Genomic DNA, 18400 nt, shown 5'->3' on the forward strand with positions numbered 1-18400 from the left:
AACGATTTTTTGAGGTCAGTCGAGCTCAGTGTTCGGTAATTTGCTTTGGAGGACGATAACATAAACTATTCCAAGTGAGGCTAAGAATTAAATTTAGCAGAATTGAATTTTGCTGCTGAAATAATCATACAGTTTGATTAGTGAGACAGTATCAGTTTATGGGTCCCCACCATAATTCTCTCATATTAGAAAGATAATTGGAATATTATTGCTACTAAAGAAACCTGATACATTTCTATGAATGGGAGTATGAACAGTGTAATTGTGGTATTATTTAATTTTTATTTCTGGTATTTACAAGTATATGTCAGTTAAGTCAGAAGACCCTCCATGTCCAACTTTAGTTCGGTACTTCCTGCAATAACATCTCAATACTTAGTCACGTAATGATCGTGATTCTAACTGTTGGTATTATGAGTTGGCTACAATTTTGCTTTCTATGATTACTGGTTTGTGCATTAATGGTAACTACTGCTACCCACACCTTAGATTGTCCTGTATTCGTGTGTATCCAGTGTGCTGTTCAAAGGGAATCTTAATGAAAGTCACTTCAACAACTAATATTCAACTTTCTTAAACATAATATTCCAAATTCATGTGCCTAATTGGACTGGCGACCGTTTATTGCTTCATTCGTATGAAATTTTCTACTTTTATGACACCTCAAAGTTAAAGCCTGTTTAGTATTCTGTTAAATTACAATATATTCAAAATTACTGTCCGATACCCTCATCCATTAGCCACACGCACAGTCAAAACTCAAAATCCTCCCAGAGGGTAACATTAGTTTGTGTCACGACAGGCTAGTGTTATACACTCTTTCCCTTTTTCGCGATAATGCGAAACGAGCTCGCCTTCTTTTCATTGTTTCAATGTCCTCCGTCGATCCTATCTGGTAAGGATCCCATATCGCGTAGCAATACTCCAAGTGATGATAGACAAGCGTAGCGTAGACAGTCTCTTTAGTAGACTTCTTGCATCTTCTAAGTGTTCTACAATAAAACGCAGTCATTGGTTCATATTCCCAACGAAAATTTCTATGTAATGTTTCCAGTTTAAGACGTACGCAGTAGTAATCTCCAGTTATTTAGTCGAATAGACAACTTATAAATTTGTATTATCTATCGTGTAACACTGTAACCGAAGTTTAATGCAGTTTTTTAGTACTCTTTTGGAGAAATTCACGCTTTTTATTGTTCACCGTCAACTACCAATTTTCGCAACATGTAGATACACTCCTGGAAATGGAAAAAAGAACACATTGACACCGGTGTGTCAGACCCACCAAAATTGCTCCGGGCACTGCGAGAGGGCTGTACAAGCAATGATCACACGCACGGCACAGCGGACACACCAGGAACCGCGGTGTTGGCCGTCGAATGGCGCTAGCTGCGCAGCATTTGTGCACCGCCGCCGTCAGTGTCAGCCAGTTTGCCGTGGCATACGGAGCTCCATCGTAGTCTTTAACACTGGTAGCATGCCACGACAGCGTGGACGTGAACCGTATGTGCAGTTGACGGACTTTGAGCGAGGGCGTATAGTGGGCATGCGGGAGGCCGGGTGGACGTACCGCCGAATTGCTCAACACGTGGGGCGTGAGGTCTCCACAGTACATCGATGTTGTCGCCAGTGGTCGGCGGAAGGTGCACGTGCCCGTCGACCTGGGACCGGACCGCAGCGACGCACGGATGCACGCCAAGACCGTAGGATCCTACGCAGTGCCGTAGGGGACCGCACCGCCACTTCCCAGCAAATTAGGGACACTGTTGCTCCTGGGGTATCGGCGAGGACCATTCGCAACCGTCTCCATGATGCTGGGCTACGGTCCCGCACACCGTTAGGCCGTCTTCCGCTCACGCCCCAACATCGTGCAGCCCGCCTCCAGTGGTGTCGCGACAGGCGTGAATGGAGCGACGAATGGAGACGTGTCGTCTTCAGCGATGAGAGTCGCTTCTGCCTTGGTGCCAATGATGGTCGTATGCGTGTTTGGCGCCGTGCAGGTGAGCGCCACAATCAGGACTGCATACGACCGAGGCACACAGGGCCAACACCCGGCATCATGGTGTGGGGAGCGATCTCCTACACTGGCCGTACACCACTGGTGATCGTCGAGGGGACACTGAATAGTGCACGGTACATCCAAACCGTCATCGAACCCATCGTTCTACCATTCCTAGACAGGCAAGGGAACTTGCTGTTCCAACAGGACAATGCACGTCCGTATGTATCCCGTGCCACCCAACGTGCTCTAGAAGGTGTAAGTCAACTACCCTGGCCAGCAAGATCTCCGGATCTGTCCCCCATTGAACATGTTTGGGACTGGATGAAGCGTCGTCTCACGCGGTCTGCACGTCCAGCACGAACGCTGGTCCAACTGAGGCGCCAGGTGGAAATGGCATGGCAAGCCGTTCCACAGGACTACATCCAGCATCTCTACGATCGTCTCCATGGGATAATAGCAGCCTGCATTGCTGCGAAAGGTGGATATACACTGTACTAGTGCCGACATTGTGCATGCTCTGTTGCCTGTGTCTATGTGCCTGTGGTTCTGTCAGTGTGATCATGTGATGTATCTGACCCCAGGAATGTGTCAATAAAGTTTCCCCTTCCTGGGACAATGAATTCACGGTGTTCTTATTTCAGTTTCCAGGAGTGTATCTTTTGTAAATCCTTTTTTAATTTGTGTTCAAGAGACGACTTTACTAGACGGTAAACAACATTATTACCTGCAAGCAACTTAACAGAGATGCTCAGATCGCTTCCTAATTCGTTTACATACATTAAGAACAGCAGAGGAGCTATACCACTTTCTTGGGGTACCACACATATCAGTAGTGCTTCACAAGCTAAACACTGTCTTCTAACTTTTCGATTGTACGAGGATTGTTTGTATACACCTTACCTTTTAACATCTTCCAAAGGTAAAAATCACAATGGATTTCGATCTCTGGAACGAGGTGATCAGTCAACTATTCTTTCATTAAAAACACCTCGCAGTGCTTTCACAGACAAGAGTGTCATTATGTGATTTCGCATTTTCCTGCATGATATGACCGTAAGTCCTTCCACCAGCTTTTCGTTCTCTCAAAAAGAATTGCAGTTTAGATTATCCACATATCTATCAGAAGTTGCGTCCATGCTTCATCAGAAAACAGGATAACAAAAAAATACAGCCTTCGTGCTATACTACACATGTAACATACAACTCTGTCCTAATGAAGAGAAATGCTGTTTGCGACGAAATTACGTGGACTACTTGACCGTTTCTGTATTACGGTTATTAAAACATCATATACACTCATGAGCCAAAACATTACAACCATTTGCGTAATAGCCTGTTGGTCCATTTATGAAACACAATGCAGCAGTATTTCTGCATGGTATGGATTTGAAAAGTCCTTTATGCGTTTCCGGAGGTACGTAGTGCCAGATTTCTAAGCACAGGTAACTCAATTCCCGTAAATTTTGGACCGTTGGTCGGTGGGCCCGATGCTGGCTCCTGATAATATTCCAGATATGTTCCATTGGGTTCATATCAGGTGAATTTGGTGGCCAAGACATCAACATGAGTTCGCTATCTTTCTGCATAAATCACTGTAGCACGATTCTGGCCTAGAAACGACGATAATTATCGTGCTGAAAGATGCCATCGCAGTCAGGAAAGACATCAAGGCTGAAGGGATGCAGGTGGTCCACAAAAATGTTTACGTTGTCCGCAGACGTCATTGTGTCTACAGTCCACACATCTCGTGCAAGACCGGATGAATGTCTCCCTCGTGCCTGCCGGACGCACACAGCTGTGACTTTTGCAATGTTGAAAAACTACTGCAGCGTGTTCGTCGCCATAAAACTGCAGACGAGCCTCTCCTTCTCCACGATAACGCAAGGCCACACTCAAGACTGAGCACCCGAGAGGAGCTCACAGAAGTTCATTGAACTGTTCTTCCTCATCCATCTTGCAGCCCGAATCTCGCACCTTCCGACTTCCATCTGTTTGACTGAATGAAGCATCCACTCCGTGGGAAGGAGTACGTGGATGATGGAGAGGTTACTGAGGCAGCGATATGTCGGCTCCGGCGTCAACCAGTAGAGTGCTACCATGCGGGAATACTGACCCTCCCAATAAGGTGGCGTAAGGCCGTCACACTAAACAGAGATTATGTTGAAAAATAGGATTTTGTAGCCAAAAGAGTGGGCAATAATGCGATGTATTGGAATCCTGAGTAAAACCGACGTGATTTCAGAAAAAAATGTGTTGCTCTACTTACTGAACTCCCCTCGTACCGTGCTAAGAGTGAGCAGCGCCATCAGGTGTCAATCAGACTGGTGTCATAATGTTTTGGCTCATCAGTAGACACTCTATTAGTAGCTGCTTGCTGCTGAGGCAAAACTGTAATGGACTGTACTTGTATTTCATTGTTTCCACTTTCTCTGTGGAATCGCAATTGTATAATACGTAATGGATGTGATGTTCGCATCACCGTTCTGTCCTACGTTATATCAGTCGTTCTCAAGATTTGCTTAAAATACTCTACAAATGAGTTTTTCTCTTCCTCTCAAGTTAAACAACATGTGGATATTGTCAAAGCACGATACTCAGCTTGGTTCAACAGCGTTCAGATTATATAATTGGATTACTGTTAGAGCTCCTTTAACAAATACGTCCTGCGTTTGTGTTACTAACATCGAGGTCCACAGAATCAGCTGTAATACATTATAGAAACAGTTCCAACATATTAATTGCGAAGAACGCGGGGTTAGATTTCTATACCTGTAATTTTTCTGATACCTTTAATTTTTACCCCCGTATACGAAATGAATGATCTTATATTTAAGCTCTCTTAGTATTTCTTCCAGTTATTTAATTTAAAAGTCATTTCACTTTCGCCTGCGCTATGTTGAAATCAATGTACTTTGATTTGTCGTTTGTACCCATTCAGTATTTTTCAACGTCCCTCCAAGGTCCCTCCAGTCGTAAAGTATTAATCATCACTTCGACAAAAAGCAAGTTGCCACCATGAAACTTGGTAATGATGTTGGTTACCCTCCAATGTTTTCAAATAATGGATGGCTTGGCAGAGACCTAAGTTGTAGAAGTGCGCATTTTGCTTGTTTAGGTAACGTTACACAGTGTAAATCACCTCGTCATCACTCTGGAAATACCCTTTAAGCAATGTTTTATTCATCCGAAAAAAGAGTAAATGGGTGCCACATCAGGAGAATAGGTCGAGTGAGGCCAACGGATACAACATGTGTGATTCTATCATGTGCAGAACTAGCCAGGTTTTTTTCGTGGAGCAAAAGCATCCCTTTTGACAGATACCAGTGACACTTAGTCTTGACACCACCGAAATCTGATGAGGTTGCAGGAGGCTATGTTGCTGCGAGAGTCCGACTCTTACGAGAATTATCTGTTAGCACCACACCGTGGCAGTCCCAAAAACACTCAGTATCAACTTTACCGATGATAGTCGAGTCGTGTCATTTTTTGACGGTAGTGAATCGACAAGTTCCCACTGCTTCCTTTGCTCCTTTGTCTCTGGTCATAGTGATACACACAAAATACATCCACGATTATTAGGCGACGTGCCGCCATTTAACCAGTATAGCGAGCATGGCAAAATGGCACTATCCAAAACTGGCGCCAGGGCAATTGTGGTGCACAAAGGGCCAAAGATGACAGAGATGAACGACGATTGTGGAGATGTGTACGGGCGAATAGATGTGCATCTGTTGAGCAACTGACCGGCCATAGAATCCAAGGGGCTACGAACAGTGTCTCTTCAACGATCGTTCAGTGAACGGTGTACCGGCCTCGGCAGCAGGCGCCTGCTTCATGCACCTATGATCCCTGCTGTTCATCAGCGATGAGGGCTGGAATTTACACTCCAACACCGCCAGTACCACAACTGGATGTCCACTGAGGGGCGACAGGCAGATGAATCACGTTTAATGTTCCATCGGACAGGTGGTCTTTGGCGTGTATGGCTTGAAATGTCCGAAAACAAACACCCGGGAACAATCTTTGGAGCGTTATGGTCTGAGGAATATTTTCGTGGCATTACCTGTGTGATCCCGTCATTCTGGAAGGCGCAGTGGATCAAAACAAGTAAGCATCTATTCTTGAGGACCATTTACACCCTTACGTGTAGTTTGTTTTTCCTCGGCACGGTGGCGCGTACCGGCAGGACAGTGCAACTTATCACATAGTTCGCTGTGTACGTGCTTGGTTCGAAAACCACCACGATGAGTTTACCACACTCCCCTGGCCGCCAAGCTCCCCGGTTTAAACCATATCGAGAATCTGCGGGACCAACTCGATTGGCTGTTCGCTCCATAGATCCTCAACCGAAAAACATAGCGCAGCTGTCCACAGCATTGGAGTCGGCATTGCTCCACATCCCTGTGAGTGCCTTCCAGAACCCCAATGACTCTCTTCCTGCCGCGCGGGATTAGCCGAGCGGTGTAGGGCGCTGCAGCCACGGACTGAGTGGCTGGTCCCGGCGGAGGTTCGACTCCTCCCTCGGGCATGGGTGTGTGTGTTTGTCCTTAGGATAATTTAGGTTAAGTCGTGTGTAAGCTTAGGGACTGATGACCTTAGCAGTTAAGTCCCATAAGGTTTCACACACATAACATTACATTACATTACTCTCTTCCTGCACGTCTCGCAGCGGTCCTGCGCTGCAAGAGGAGGTTATTCAGGCTTTTGACGGGTGGCCTCATTAATGTGACTAGACAGTGTATAAACAATTTGTTACTCGCAGAGCCGGCCGAAGTGGCCGAGCGGTTCTAGGCGCTACAGTCTGGAACCGCGCGACCGCTACGGTCGCAGGTTCGAATCCTGCCTCGGGCATGGATGTGTGTGTTGTCCTTAGGATAGTTAGGTTTAAGTAGTTCTAAGTTCTAGGGGACTGATAACCACAGCAGTTAAGTCCCATAGTGCTCAGAGCCATTTGAACTATTTTTACTCGGAGAATTTCTTTAGCTTTCTTCGGAGAATGTAACGGAACTCATAAATCAATACATTCATGTTAAAGAGATTGTTCAGCATGTGTCGTACGCATCCAAATCACACGTCCTCCAAGGGAACAATAATTCAGTTTGGTAGCGCAAAAACCCTATGCATTCAAGCATATATTGCAGCACCTAGCGACTACATTAACCATATTGTGCCGCATAAAAATCACCGACAACACGGTTACGTAATTGAGCAGTGATTTGGAAAGAGCTTAAATTGACGTTGGTGTCATCTGAATAACGCATAAAAAGATACCAGCTGATTTAGTCTCCTGGGGTGACTTAGGTAAATGTAAGTACAGCCTGACGGAGATTTGAGCGTCGTTCGTCCTGCAGACAACTGCAGCATCTCGGCTAATTTCCTCCCATGTCTGTGCAGCTGGTTATTTATGTTGTTCTTGACAAGAGTTTCCTTGATGGACGGAATACGTGAAAATATGATCGTGCTCGATCCGAACAAATATGAGGATGCTGCACAATATTCTGGAGATACTTTTCTGTTCAGTATTTTGTTTCCATCACATTAGGCAGAAATCTCATTACTTCACTTCTTTTGCTTAATGACGACACGCTGTGCCGTATGGTTTTTGCACTATATGTCACTGTTTTTTTTTTTTTTTACCTTTTCTGGTGGGAAAAACTTTAACGGTATGAGGCGACGGGAGTCACAGAAGAGGGTCGCCACTTGACTAGAGATGACTAATCATTTAACGTTTTAGTCGTCCGTCAAACTCGATGTTTTCTAGGTCGCAGTGTTTCCTTTTCACTCTGGAACGACCTACATGGCTATATCACACTACCGGAAAAGCCCCATTTTAAATATAAATGTCATTCATTTAGGGGACCTCACAATTTCGAGTAAGTCCGAAAGTAAGTATTTCTTCTGTTAGCCCTCGTTAACTTTTGCATAGCCCAGTGATCACGCAATTAATCAGTTTATGAACTTTGTGTCTGTGAATTTCCATGATCTTACCTTTAATAATGCCTCAAATGTTACCTGGTCTGGTTTTATTTTGTTCTTGATTTCATGAAGGTACTCTTCAGCGAAGTATTTTTCGACACAAGCGCACTGTCGATTGATACAGAACACCTTGGCTTTAACCAGTTTCCATTGTAAACTGGAATTCAGTCTTCTTATGTTTGTAGATCTCTATTAATTCTTACTGTGGAACGGATTTCACAAGAGGACCGCACTTACTCATCACCGATTTCGCCCAAATTGGTGGTATAGGCCTACGCAGGGCTTGGCAGCAAACGAAAGTGACTCAAGTGAGAGCTACAGATGGTCAAGCATTTACAAGAAATAACATAGAAGGTTTGGAAGGTAGGAGACGAGGTACTGGCAGAAGTAAAGCTGTGAGTACCGGGCGTGAGTCGTGCTTCGGTAGCTCAGTTGGTAGAGCACTTGCCCGCAAAAGGCAAAGGTCCCGAGTTCGAGTCTCGGTCGGGCACACAGTTTTAATCTGCCAGGAAGTTTCAAGAAATAACATATTCGACGTGAATCGTGCGGGACATTCCCCATTTACCTTAGCTGATTTTCCAGGCAGCGGTTTGCGCAGTGGAATGAGTGCAGAGCGATAATCCAAGTGTCATGGGGTTGAGTCCCTATGCGGAAACGTTGTTTTATTTTGAAGTTTTACGTTACTTATATTACAAATATACCGAAATAATGCTCAATTATTGTATTTATTAATATCGTCATAGAAGGCATGCAAAAGGAGAGGGAAAGGAAAATTTGGGATTGCAAATAAATTTCCAAGAAAAGATTGTGTATATAGCGTCCACGAGGATTCTGCAAATAACTTTTGAAGAATGGACTGTAATTAAAGCATACAGGACATCGTATACCGTAAGTTACATTCTGACCTTCGAACAGCCCTACGCAGTTGCACACGATCAATATATTCCCGGAGCAAGAAGCCGAGAAAATTACTGTTTCATGTGTTGTGACGAATTATATCACACAGTACGCATAAATCATCATCTGTACAATAATAAAAGTAACTAATTATATATACGAAGTTCTCTTGTACGCCTGATAATCCCTTCTTGGGTGACTGGGTGTTGTGTGATGTCCTTAGGTTAATTAGGTTTAAGTAGTTCTAAGTTCTAGGGGACTGATGACCATAGATGTTAAGTCCCATAGTGCTCAGAGCCATTTTTTGAACCTTCTTGGAAATTTATTTGCAATCCAAAATTGTTCTCCTTCTTTAATATATTAATAAACACAATGTATTGTACATTGTTTCGGTTTATGTGCAGTGTAAGTAATGTAGGAGTAGGAAGAAAGCAGAAGAAATAAAAACTTTGAGGTTTGCCTATGACATTGTAATTCTGTCAGGAGCAGCGAAGAACTCAGAAGAGCAGTTGAATGGAATGGACAGTGTCTTGACAGGAGGATATAAGATGAGCATGAACAAAAGCCAAAGAAGGATAATGGAATGTAGTCGAATCAAATCAGGTGATGATGAGAGAATTATATTAGGAAACGAGACGGTTGGAGTAGTAGATGAGTTTTGCTCGTTGGGCAACAAAATAACTAATGATGGCCGAAGTAGAGAGGATAAAAATGTAAACTGGCAATGGCAACAAAAGAGGTGTTTCTTAACATCGACTATAGGTTCAAGTGTGAAGTGTAGCCATTTATGGAAATGAAACATGAACTATAAACAGTTTAGACAAGAAGAGAATAGAATCTTTGGAACTGAGGGGCCACAGAAGAAAAATATATTAAAATTTTGACTGGATTAGGAAATTTTAAAATGATATTACTTCAGTACCAAAGAATCCTCGTACTATTCTTGAACATCGTCGAAGCAATTGGACCCACACAGGTCGTGGGACAGTACACCAGGCTGTGCACAACACGTCAGAAACATTGTATTATTGTCTGAGACTTCCTCTAGGAGCTAACGCACCTAAATGTGAAACGTTTTATGTATGCATACTTTACTGGCACTTTTATTTTACAAATTGCAACTGTTATGTGTGAAGCGAAACTCTTCTCGCCTCTTTAGCTGTGGTGAGTGTGTGTAGGTTTTAGTGTGTTGTTCGTGTTGTTGATGACGTGAAAGAGAGAAGAGAGAAGGGAAGAGAGGGAAATCCTGTGGCGTCACATAGCCTTTTCCTTCTGAGTAAAATCAAGATTTCCGCCGAACGTAACGCATCCTCCTGATCGATTGATCACCACCGATTAACACTCTTCCAAGTCCTTACTTAATTCATGAGACACAATAATTGTGTTTGAGAATTAACACAGGATTTAGAGCAAGGTCTGGTTGTCAGAAACTACACGAACCACCTCTTCTCCTCTTGGTCAGCGAATACTGATGTTGCCCATTTCTTTCTCCGGGATTAGAACTGAAACAGCTGGTAAGAGTGTCTGTTGCGGATGAAATACAGTGCCAAATACCATAAATCAAAAGGAGGTACCAAGAAATGTCGTCATTTTTTTCAAGCAATGCAAAACTTTTGATCGAGTATTCCTGCAACGAAGATAATGTCGACCCTTTTTGTGTGATAAACAGGGCATAGTATTGGTGTGAACACTTGCACAATTTCGTCATATTAAGATTTCTCATGCATGTTTTTTCCTGTCTTATTCTGAAATGCATTGCACTCTGACTGGATGTCATGTTGTACATTATAATTGAAGGCCACGAGCTGCCTGCCCAACAGTTCAAACATCAGCTAAACTCTGGAACGCATTCAGTAATTAAAACTTCCGGGCTAAGAGGCCGTGGTCCAATAGTATAAATACTTCTCCCTGACGTTTCGTTGCCAGCTGCGGGCAACATCATCTGAGGTGAGTCTACGACTGGCTGCTAGGCCGTGGAGGTCCTGTTTATACAGAGCGTGTTGAGGGCGCCACCACTCGTCACGTGTTGTCAACAGTAAAATTAATTACTGAAGACGCCGGCCGTGAAAGCCTACACGCTATCTGGAACGCATTGTTAAAACACGGCTGGAATGGTGGTTGGATAGTCATTTATTACTGCCAAGCACCAAAAATGAGTTCAGCAATGGCAGGGTACTTATGATAATAATGAAATATTAACGACCGACTGTTTAGCCGCGTGCATGCGACGTAGCGTCCTTGGTGTACTCTTAATCGATATGTCAGTTGCGTATAACGACGTGAAAACCTTAAGCAAATATACAAGATTTGCACTCTTTGAATTCGAGAGCCATTCGTCGCGGCTATCTATGTGTTGCTTCACACTCGTTGATGGCACATTCGGTTGAGCAATGAAATGAGCTTCCAGTACAGAAACTTGTTATCTCTTTCATAGCAGAGGTTTGATCGACTCAGCATCAGAAGGTGATTTTAATTACGTGCTCTTTTCGTGTGGGTGATACCGCGATAAGCAAGTAACTAAGAAAACTGAGACACTTATTTACCACTAATAACACCACTATCCTGGCATCACAAAATGCAACAACTTACAGGACAAGCGTGGAATATTTAAGAAATTGTACCCTGCACGTATAATTAAGAGTCTGCTAATATGGAGAGCTTCTGTCTGTCAAGGATAGTGCCATAGAGAAGTACTGATTAATCTTTACCTTTTGGAAAGCACCGCATAAACAGAAGATAATGGTCACGATATTACTTCAGAACAAATTATTGTATTTTTAGCGTTCTTCATCTTTTTTGTTTCGTGTACATTTTTTGTTATCGGTTATCAGCTTGTAATATTACCCTCCCACACATCACTATTAAATTTTTCTTAGTGCCTTCATTAGTTTCAAAAGCTTCGAGAGGAGTAAGACATACAAAAGAAAACCTTTTTACTTATCTTCATTTTCACTTGTTGTTGTTGGCTGCAGTTATTGCATCTAGGGGTACATAATTGCGGCTGAAATTTTGATTTAACGTTTTGGGTTTCTGATGACTAAATAACTGATGCAGATTTGCCCATATATTTCTTGAATTTTATTCTTTGTCAAATTTTTCAATATCACACCGTCTTTACAATTTCCAATTAAGATTCCAAATAACATTGTCAGCGTCGGTAAAAAAAAAAAAAAAAAAAAAAAAGGAAGCCTGTCTCCATCGGAGGCAGTACCCACAATATTCCAAAGAGTGTACAACGCATAAAGAGCTTACAAACTTTCTTGGCAAAAGAAGATTCATCACCAAGATGTAACATTATTTTATAAATGAATCCAGAAATAAATGTAATAATTAGCGTTAGATTGTGAAATTAATGATATGAATTTTAAGTATGGCAGATATTTCGTAATTTCAAATATTTTGAAAGGAAGAGTAATTTTAACCGCACATACAGATTAGTACGTAACGATTTTAACAAATTAATTTCCTTTAATACATTTTAGTTTGAAATATAATACATAGTATACTAAATCAAATGAAATTCTCTCAATGAAACAGCCGAGAATGTTCACCTACATCAGATTCGGGATAAATCCTGGTATCTGCTACTTCTATAAAAAAAAAGGTTATGTGTCCCATTAAAAACTCCTTTGTGTGTACGTATACAAATTTGCTTTAATTGTCAGATGTAGCGCTACACAGGGTTGTCAGAAACAGTCTGAAAAGCCTGTGAGGGTGTTGCAGCGTACGCTGTGTTGACAAATAATTACTGAGGAAAGAATTCGATACGTTGCGCCGTTTCCGATTTAATTAGCATTGAAGTCAGCCAATCAGGTCGTTGAGCGAGCAAATTCAAACAGCCTGACACAGAAATTGTCGCCAAACGTGTTCATCATTGGATCCCTCAAACCGAACAAACGTAGCTTTTGCTCAGCTAGGTCAAATTTATCACTTCTGAAAAAGGCTCATTTTTAACTCGTACCAGTCATTTAAACAAGTGATATCTCACGGATTCATAGATGTCTGTGCACTACCGCATTTTAGAGCGCGCAAGGGCTTGAATTGGCGCCCACAACGACGTGATTGGCTAACGTCAATGCTAATTAAATTGGAAGCGACGCAACGTATCGATTTTTTTCTTAACCATCATTTCTCAGCGTAACCTACCCTACAACACCCTTATAAGCTTTTCAGATTGTTTCTGACTACTCTGTATATTGTTTTGCTAGATGCACGGAACATTCCAATAAACTTCAATAAATAAATTAAAGATAAAGCAACTGTGAAAAGTATCAAGAATTTCTATGTTTATAGTATCCCTGAGCCACCACAGTCTGTTGACCCCGCCTCTCGTGCTTCCCATGTGTTTATGCCGGTAAGAGTGCCATTGAGATAAGCGATGTTCTGTTCTCACGACGACTTAATAATTGCTATTTTGCTGGAATCATTTAGAAAGCACCTGCACGACATTTATTGAACATTAAGTACAATGAACTGTAAAATGATACATATTTATCTTCACTTATAGCCTGCAGGCCACCGTGCACTTGGAGCACCATTATCATTACCTCATTACCTGTCCATCCGCTGGAAGAGCGACTGCGGACAAGTCTAGGTACGAACTTGAATTTATTTAATTTCTCCAGTCATGGTCATTTCGTGAGACGTGTGTGTACATTATCGAGAGTACTAACCACTTTCCGAGTGATCTCTGATCAAGTGAAACAAACACAAAAATCAAACAAACTGAGATCCGGTGAATATGGGGCTTCGGATTCACGGAAATTCTTTTTTCATCAAAAACTAGTTGACGTAACGGGCCGTACAACAGGGAGAGTAGCCATGCTGTAGAATCCGAATGTCCGCAGTGTACGATCTACTACAAACCTGCTATACAGAGTCATCTAAAGGCCTCTTATATAATAACTGGTTTATAGTTTAATCAAGAGTCACAAATTTTTGTGAATGATGCCTCTAATATAAAAAAACGCATGGCCTTGATTTTGGACTTGCACAGTAGAGCTTTTTTGAGAGATTGGTCAGTGTCGTTAAATATAACGCATGCGAGAAATTCCATTGCCTTCTTACCGCGTTACTAATCGCACACTTTTTTTCTGTTTGTATCTCAAGGACTTACTACCTCATTCCGAAGTTTTTAGGAAGAAAGATTCATCATAAGTCAGGAGGAACTCATTATTCGTCTCTTATGATAACAGATTTTAACTCGTAACCTTAAGAATGACTCGATCACTATGCCATGGGGAGCGCCAGACGATATCTTTATGATACATAAGATCTATTTTCCAAGCTGAACACAGCTATAAGAAGTCACGAGTGTTTAACGTCCCCTAAAATCACAGAAACAGTACTATCCTTACAAACGTCAGAATTTTTGCATTTTATCGAACACATGTAACACTGCAAGAAATTTAAATTTGACGAGAGAAGAATCGTGTACTTTTAAATACATTATTTCTTTATCCAATTTAGGGAAATCATTGCCACAAAGACCCTAAATGGATGAAGAGACTTCAGTTTTAATTTTACAAAATCATTAACTGTTACTGTTTTATTAAATACAGAATAGATACCCAATTAGCTGCCCATTTTTTCTTTTAAGTGACATATATCAGTTAAAGAAACCGAAACATTACTTTTGGTGTGACTTTTGTGGATGTGTGATACTTGTGTCTAGTGGACACACATCACAAAGTTCCATTGTAGAGTTGTGGAAATACGTTAGTCAATAGGTGTACACTGGTGCCGATGTCTGGCGTCAATGTGCTGGTTGTCTAAGAAAGTGACCTCGTCGTCCCAGTTTATGCTGACTTGTAAAAACCTTGATCTGAGATTTAAACAAAATCGAGTGACCTTGCAACGTGACATAAACTTCAAAGGTACCCTGCAGCAAGACCATATGCAACTTTTTGTGTGACCTGCAGCAACCTTTTCTGTAGATAGCCCTGTTTCTAAGACCATTTCTAATTTCACAGATTCCTTACTCACACCTTCTCACAGAGATCTTTCCAAATTACAATTACGTTACCTAAGTTCATTACACATCTGCCTTCTTCTGGCGAATATTCGCAATATTACTACTGTATATTTATCCATAATAAATCGACATCTTTATATTCCAACTTATATTCCCGACTTCAAAATTACAGTTACAATCTTTTATAGTCTATAAGTATACAATAGTATTTGGGATAGAGTAGCATGGAGAGCTGCATCAAACCAGTCTTTGGACTGAAGACCACGACAACAACAAGTATACAAATATTTTTTCTCAACTGTTTTCCCTCATTTTTAAGAAATCTCACATCACTACACCGAGCCATACCACGTAGGGTGTGTTGGTAATAAGACTGACCACACTGTCTACGATATATTTTTTAGTATTTTCCGAATCTTGTGTACCATTTCATGTTACGCACCCCGAGGGTCAAACTGTATCCAATGAAGTTGCGACATGCACATTAATAGAAAAGGAAATCTCTCTTAACATAGTGATATTTTGCTCTTCCAAATTCTATGAAAAACGCTGTAGTATCATATAAGCCTAACGCTGTGATATCGTATAGGACTAATGTTGCGAGCGGTTTTAGGCGCTTCAGTCTGGAACAGCGCGACCGGTACGGTCGCAGGTTCGAATCCTGCCTCGGGCATGGAAGTGTGTGATGTCCTTAGGTTAGTTAAGTTTAAGTAGATCCAAGTTCTAGAGGACTGATGACCTCAGATGTTAAGTCCCATAGTGCTCAGAGCCATTTGAACCATTTCACTAATGTTGCAAGTCAGTAAACATGTAAATGTATTAGAATCATTATGGTTTTCATATCGAAAAATTTAGTAATCTACTTATTTTCGCCGGCCGAAGTGGCCGCGCCGTTCTGGCGCTGCAGCCTGGAACCGCGAGACCGCTACGGTCGCAGGTTCGAATCCTGCCTCGGGCATGGATGTGTGTGATGTCCTTGGGTTAGTTAGGTTTAACTAGTTCTAAGTTCTAGGGGACTAATGACCTCAGCAGTTGAGTCCCATAGTGCTCAGAGACATTTGAACCATTTTGAACTTATTTTCCAATCATCATATACACTGTGGTGACGAAAGTCATGTGATACCTACCAATATCGTGCCAGACCTCCTTATGTTCTGCTTAGTGAGGCAGCTCGACGTGGCATGGACTCACCAAGTTGTTGCAAGTGGCTTGCAGAAAAGTTGAGCTATGCTGTCCCTATCTTTCTTTCTTTCTTTTGCTACTGCCTTTATCCCTCATTGTGCGCAGGGTCGGCAGGGTTAAGGACGGATGTGACATGATTAATTTTGAAGGGGTGGCCGGATGCCCTTCCTGCTGCCACCCCATACCCCCTGGGACGGAATTAGTGTACCCCAGCTGTCTGCGTCTAGTGTAATTCGTGAAAGAGAGTGAATGTGTGTCAAATATCTTCGAGTCGTATAACTGAGGCGGGACGTGGGGACCAGCCCGGTATTCATCTAGTAGGATGTGGAAAACCGCATAAAAACCACAGCCAGGCTGGACGACGCACCAGCCGTCGTCGTTAATCCGCCGAGCGCGCCTACCCCAGTCCAGGAACAAGCGCGTTAGTGCTCTCGACTACCCTGGCGGGTCCATGCTGTCTCTATAACAGCCTACAATTACGGAAGTGTTGTCGGTGCAGGAACGAACTGTCCTCTCTGTTAGGTCGGTTAAATGTTAGATGGGATGCGTGTCGGGCGATCTTGGTGGCCAGATCATTCGTTCTAATTGTCCAGAATGTTCTGACATGGCACATAGTCATTCATAAAAATTCCATCTTTGTTTGGGAACATGAAGTCCATGAACGGCTGCAAATGGCCTCCAAGTAGCCGAACATAACCATTTCGACTATATACGAAGGTAGTAACTGTTCCCGAAAGAACAGATACCATTGATGGCCGTGCAGCTTCTCTAGAATGAGATGATAATTAAATCGACACCCTGGCTGCAAACAGGCATTGATATCCATCATTGTAAGCACACGAGAACACGAGACACGAGAACTAATCAAACGCGCAAATTTCTTCATTTTGGTACAAGTTTGATCAGTGCAGTTTAACACAGGTGTTTACCAGAAGATGGTTCCAGAGCGATTATCTCGACTTATAGATCTGAGGCACAAAGCCCTACTGAAACGCGCGGGGAACTCGGAATTCCGATTGTCTAGTATGTGAAGCAGCCAATCAGATCATATGAAGCACTTCTGTACTCGCGGTATGTCAGCCAATCAGATTACTACCAGTAATTTAGACAACAAATCTCGTAATTCCGAAACTAAATGAAATTTAATGAAAACAAAATAAAATTCCTTTCCACAAAATAAATTACTTAAATTTTAAAACTCAACGACCCTTCTAGCTGCCTTTTACAAAATTAAGCTGACCCGGACATATGTCAGAAATTCCCCTGTTGCGCAACAACTTTCTCACGCATACATTTACATGGTTTAATAAAATATCTCATTCTCTCTTTGCGTATGTCCTCCATTCACTCTCTCAGTCTAAAACACTCACACAGCCAAAACATCATGAAATAAAAATTAGCCAAAGTACTTTTAATTGCGACAGAAATCTGTCCTAATCAAACTAAAGAAAATTCCAGAAAATTAGATTATATGAGTATATACTCGTGGTTGTTGTTTCAGTTGATACTATAGATGAATACATTAGAGTCTATAGCTCGGTTTCACAATGCCAACATGAATATTATGGGTTTTATGTAAAAAAAAAATGGTTCAAATGGCTCTAAGCACTATGGGACTTAATATCTGAAGTCATCAGTCCCCTAGACTGAGAACTACTTATATCTAAGTAACCTAAGGACATCACACACATCCATGCCCGAGGCAGGATTTGAACCCGCGACCGTAGCAGCAGCGCGGTTCCGTACTGAAGCGCCTAGAACTGCTCGGTCACAACGGTCGTCTTTACGTAAAAATTTATATCTCCGAAAGTCCGAAAGTACTGAAGATTTTAAATTTTAACAGTAGGGTTGTGTTATCCATAGAATTTGGTATACTAAGTATGAAAAAATCGATAATATTTAATAGTACTTCCTCAGATTCATAGAGTGTTTGTGTAACGTACTGCACGCAGCATTAGTCAAGTACACGGCTCGCTTGGCCCAGCAGCCAGCTTCAGCTGTGCCAGCGCGAGAACCAATATCCGCTCTTCTCCCGGCGCGACGTCAAGCTACGCTTTCAGTGCAAGTTGACAACTCGTAACAATTTGCTACGTTACAAGTGGATATTAAACGTATACAGAGAAGGGCAGCACGAATGGTCACAGGTTTGTTTGACCTGTGGGAAAGTGCCTCTGAGATGTTGAAGGAACTAAACTGGCAGATACTTGAAGATACATGTAAACTAGGCCGAGAAATCCTACTTACAGAGTTTCAAGAACTGACTTTAAATGATGACTCTAAGAATATACCACAACCCCCTACGTATCGCTCCGATGTGGAACGTATGAACAAGGTTAGACTAATTACAGCGCGCGTAGAGGCATTTAAAG

General features: G+C 42.2%; 1 protein-coding gene and 1 non-coding gene across 2 annotated transcripts in view; both read left to right on the plus strand.

The window, feature by feature from the left end:
- The window catches only part of LOC126248296 (transforming growth factor-beta-induced protein ig-h3-like), a 414865-nt gene that overhangs the window by 80477 nt on the left and 315988 nt on the right, over positions 1-18400 (plus strand). The gene's annotated exons all lie outside the window — the stretch shown is intronic.
- On the plus strand, positions 8395-8469 carry Trnal-caa (transfer RNA leucine (anticodon CAA)). The gene has a single exon. It is a non-coding gene; the product is annotated as a tRNA-Leu (tRNA).

The sequence above is a fragment of the Schistocerca nitens genome, chromosome 3 (genome assembly GCF_023898315.1).
Source record: "Schistocerca nitens isolate TAMUIC-IGC-003100 chromosome 3, iqSchNite1.1, whole genome shotgun sequence".
NCBI classification, from domain to species: domain Eukaryota; kingdom Metazoa; phylum Arthropoda; class Insecta; order Orthoptera; family Acrididae; genus Schistocerca; species Schistocerca nitens.